The sequence below is a fragment of the Macadamia integrifolia genome, unplaced genomic scaffold (genome assembly GCF_013358625.1).
Source record: "Macadamia integrifolia cultivar HAES 741 unplaced genomic scaffold, SCU_Mint_v3 scaffold_130A, whole genome shotgun sequence".
In the NCBI taxonomy this organism is placed as follows: Eukaryota; Viridiplantae; Streptophyta; class Magnoliopsida; order Proteales; family Proteaceae; genus Macadamia; species Macadamia integrifolia.
In genome coordinates this window covers 207,581-212,580 of record NW_024870620.1, presented here as the reverse complement: position 1 = coordinate 212,580, position 5,000 = coordinate 207,581, and the positions used below count along the sequence as shown (strand labels likewise).

Here is a 5,000-nt window from a genome sequence, read left to right as displayed (position 1 = left end):
AAGCAGCCCAATTCTCAAGCTGGGCTCTTCCCGATTCGCTTGCTGTTACTAAGGGAATTCTCGTAAGTTTCTTGTCCTTTGCTTATTGATATGCTTAAACTCAGCGGGTAGCCCCGCCTGACCTGGGGTCGCAGTCGAAATGCCATCGAATGGCAATCGGGGTCACTAGAGCCCAATAGGAGCAGAACACGCACACGATGTCCGAACAATGGCAAAGTGGCTAAACCCACCACTCATCGTGATGCTTGCCACACAAGGAGCACTTGACTTTGGGTCGACTGCACCTCAAACAGAGACACGGGGGGCCAATCTTTGCTCCACACCACCACCACAAGGGGTAAAGGAGGTGGGGCAACATGACGCGTGACACCCAGGCAGGCGTGCCCTCAGCCCGATGGCTTAGGGTGCAACTTACGTTCAAAGACTCGATGGTTCATGGGATTCTGCAATTCACACCAAGTATTGCATTTCGCTACGTTCTTCATCGATGCAAGAGCCGAGATATCCGTTGCCGAAAGTCGTTAAGATAAAGATTCGGATCTAGGATGACCACACCACACCCAAGGCGCAATGATGTCATGTCCTTTCCGTTGCTAGTTCCTTGGCGCCGACTACGCCGGTGGTTGTGTTTGGGTCGAATGCTATGAAGGTTCGCAGGCTGACCTTTTACAAGGGTCGGGAAGGAAGGAGCTCACACTCCCACGCCCTACCTTAATCGCGCAACGCAACATGTTCACGGGTCTCGCTGGGCAGGTATCGACAATGGTCCTTCCGCAGGTTCACCTACGAAAACCTTGTTACGACTTATCCTTCCTCTAAATGATAAGGTTCAGTGGACTTCTCACGACGTCGATGGCGGTGAACCACCCACGTCACCGCGATCCAAACACTTCACCGGACCATTCAATCAGTAGGAGTGATGGGCGGTGTGTACAAAGGGCAGGGACGTAGTCAATGTGAGCTGATGACTCGTGCTTACTAGGAATTCCTCGTTGAAGACCATCAATTGCAATGATCTATCCCCATCATGATGAAATTTTCAAAGATTACCCAGGCTCGTTGGCCAAGGCTATTGACTCGTTGAGTACATCAATGTAGCGCACGTGCGGCCCAGAACATTTAAGGGCATCACAGATCTGTTATTGCCTCAAACTTCCGTAGCCTAAATGGCCATAGTCCCTCTAAAAAGCTGGCCGTGGAGGGTCACCTCCACATAGCTAGTTAGCAGGCTGAGGTCTCATTCATTAACGGAATTAACTAGACAAATCGCTCCACCAACTAAGAACAGCCATGCACCACCAACCATAGAATCAAGAAAGAGCTCTCAGTTTATCAATCCTTACTATGTCTGGACCTTGTAAGTTTTCCCATGTTGTGTCAAATTATGCCGCAGGCTCCACTCCTGGTGGTGCCCTTCCGTCAATTCCTTTAAGATTCAGCCTTGCGACCATGCTCCACCTGGAACCCAAAAACTTTGATTTCTCATAAGGTACCGGCGGAGTCCTGAAAGCAACATCCGTCGATCCCTGGTTGGCATTGTTTATGGTTGAGACTAGGATGGTATCTGATCGTCTTCGAGGCCCCAAATTTCGTTCTTGATTAATGAAAACATCCTTGGCAAATGCTTTCGCAGTGGTTCGTCTTTCATAAATCCAAGAATTTCACCTCTGACTATGAAATATAAATGCCCCCGACTGTCCCTATTAATTATTACTCTGATCCCGAAGGCCAACGTAATAGGACCAAAATCCTATAATGTTATCCCATACTAATGTATCCATGGCATAGTGTCACGGCCTTAGACCTTTCTAAGCAACCGCGCCGGCACTTAGCACTCCCACTAGCACTAAGTCAGCCTAACCACCCTCCTTAAGGGATTTGGGAAGAGAAGAAGTGAACACAAGAGTGAGTTTAAGAAGAATAAACTTGTATTGCACTAGAGAACTCTTGAGTACATGGCTTGAGAACTCACTTCCTTAGTTGAACACTCTTGGTTGGTCCTTGGTGAGTGCCTTTGCCAAATGAGGCAACACCTATTTATAGGCACCCCAAGTTACAATGGATGGTTAAGATATTTACAAATGTCCTCCATCCAATGGTTGGGGAGGAAACTAGAAGCTTCCCACCTCCTTAGTGGAGAATTCTAGAAATCTCTCCCAAAATATCTCCTATAAATATCTTCTATATATATATCTATAATAAAATATCTAGAGTTCTACACCTTTATAGAAAATTCTAGAACTTGGACCTTACTTAGCTCATTGGCCTAAGTCCATGGGCTTGGTGGGCTAGGCCCGTGGGCCTATGTTGGGCAGGTCGTGACACTCTCCCCCACCTAAGTCGGCGATGTCCTCGTCGCATCTTCTTCGTGGAATCTTTGTATGTGATCTTGGAACTGCCATAAAGAGTCGGCGGGTTCCCAACTTGCCTCGCTCTTTGGTACCCCCTTCCACTTGACTAAGTACTCCCTACTAGGAGGTACGCCTCGCCTTCGGATGACTCGGTCAGTGATCAGGTATTCTGCCTCCTTGTCGTAGGAGGTGGTGATAGCCATTGGTGCTCTTGTTGAGGTTCCATGACTTGGGTCTTCCTTGTCTCCATGGTATGGCTTCAATAGGCTTGCATGGAAGACTGGATGGATCTTGAGCTTAGGAGGTAGGCTCACCTCATAGGATACTTTGCCCACCTTCTTGGTGATCTCAAACGGGCCTTCATACTGACGTACCAGCCCCTTATGTACCTACCTTAGGGTCTTGAATTGTTGGGGTAGAAGCTTCACAAGTACCAAGTCCCCGACCTTGAAATTTTCTGGTCGCCTCCCTTTGTCAGCCCATTTCTTCATCTTCTTAGTGGCCTTGTCTAAGTATGACTTAGCCACATCTAGCCTTGCTTGCCACTCCTTGGCAACCTTAAATGCTGAAGGGCTCTTCCCCATGTAGCCGGTCATCACCGTGTTTGGCGTTAAGGGTTGTTGTCCCATGGCAATCTCAAATGGACTTTGGTTCGTGGCCTCACTTCGTTGGAGGTTGTAAGAGAACTGAGCCACATCAAGCAACTTGGCCCAGTTATGTTGGTTAGCACTCACGAAGTGCCTCAAGTAGAGCTCCAACAAGCTATTAATGAGCTCTGTTTGCCCATCGGTCTGGGGATGGAAGCTTGTTGAGAAGTGTAGTGACGATCCCAACAACTTGAATAGCTCCGTCCAGAACCTCCCCGTGAAGCGAGGGTCTCGATCACTTATTATGGATTGTGGCACACCCCAATGTTTGATGACGTGCTTTAGAAATAGCCTTGCCACTTCTTCCACCGTACAATCCCTTGGTGCCACCACGAATATGACAGATTTGGAAAATCTGTCAACCACCACCATTATTGATCCATACCCTTCTGACTTGGGTAGGGCACTAATGAAGTTCATAGAGACACTCTCCCATGGTCTTTCTGGTATAGGAAGTGGCTCCAGTAGTCCCCTGGGTGGTTGCTGCTCTACCTTATCTTGTTGTCATATAAGACAAGTTCTCACATAGGCCTCTATGTCATCCCGCATCTGAGGGCAATAGTAGGCTGCTTCTAGCAATGCCCGCGTGCACCTTTATCCTGGGTGGCCAACCCATTTAGTGTCGTGGCATTCACAAATGAGGTTCCTCCGTAGGTTACTCCACTTAGGTACGTAGAGTCTCCTCTTCTTAGCATAGAGCAAGCCATTTTGCTCCCAAAATCTTCATGTCTTGCCCTCCCGTGTAAGGGCGAGTAAGCTCTTAGCCACAGGATCATGTTGGAGGCCCCCCTTGATCAACTCTAGAAGTTCCCCTTCCAGTTGGCTAAGAGAATCCAACTCTGCCTTTCTACTAAGTGCATCAGCCACCTCGTTAGCCTTACCTGGCTTGTATTCAAAGACGAAGTTGAACTCTGCCAAGAAGTCTTGCCATCTAGCTTGCTTAGGACTTAACTTCTTTTGGGTTTGAAAGTAACTAGTGGCAACATTGTCCGTCTTCACCACAAACCGTGACCCAAGTAGGTAGTGTCGCCACGTACTTAGGCAATGCACCACCGCGGTCATCTCCTTCTCATGGACTGTGTAGCGCCGCTCTATCTCATTCAACTTACGGCTCTCATAGGCAATGGTGTGCCTTTCTTGCATCAACACCCCACCGATAGCAAAGTCAGATGCATCTGTGTGCACCTCAAATGGCTTGCCATAGTCGGGTAGGGTAAGCACCGGTTCCCCCATGACAGCCTTCTTTAAGTCCTCAAAGGCCTCTTTGCATGCGGCCGACCATAACCATGGTCGGTTCTTCTTTAGTAAGTCTATACATGGAGCTGCCCTTCTTGAGTAACCTTGAATGAACCGTCGATAATAGTTAACTAAGCCAAGGAAAGACCTTAGCTCAGTCACTTTAGTTGGTGCCTCCCATTCTTGGATAGCCCGCACCTTGCTCTCGTCCATTTGTAGGGTTCCGCCTCTAACCTTGTGACCAAGGAACATCACTTCCTCTTGTGCAAATGCACATTTCTCTTTCTTAACATAGAGTTGATTGTCCCTTAATTCCTTGAATATGATCTTCAAGTGCTGAACGTGCTCCTCCAATGCGTTGCTATAGACAACGATGTCGTCCAAGTACACCACCATGAACTTATCGAGGTAGGGGTGGAAGATCTTGTTCATAAGGGTGCAAAATGTAGCCAAGGCATTCGTGAGTCCGAAACGGCATCACCAAGAACTCGTATGAGCCATATCGTGTCACACATGTTGTCTTTGCCTCATCACCTTCCGCAATGCGGACTTGGTAGTACCCCGATCGTAAGTCTAACTTGGTGAAGTACCTTGCCCCACCAAGTCTATCAAATAGATCTACTATCAAAGGAATGGGATACTTATTCTTGATTGTTACCTTGTTCAATGTCCTATAGTCGATGCATAGTCGAAGCGATCCATCATGCTTCAGTTGAAAAAGAACCGGGGCACCATAGGGAGCTTTAGAAGGGTGAATGAATCCCGT

The 5,000-nt window shown here is 47.9% G+C and overlaps 2 non-coding genes across 2 annotated transcripts in view; both read right to left on the bottom strand.

The window, feature by feature from the left end:
* Window positions 1-131, bottom strand: part of LOC122070867 — a 3,393-nt gene extending 3,262 nt beyond the window's left edge. The window contains exon 1 of the ribosomal RNA XR_006138002.1: window positions 1-131. This exon is cut by the window's left edge and continues 3,262 nt beyond it. This is a non-coding gene — a ribosomal RNA (28S ribosomal RNA).
* A 233-nt stretch (window positions 132-364) lies between these two features.
* On the bottom strand, window positions 365-520 carry LOC122070850. The gene has a single exon (XR_006137990.1). It is a non-coding gene; the product is annotated as a 5.8S ribosomal RNA (ribosomal RNA).
* Window positions 521-5,000: the final 4,480 nt, after the last annotated feature.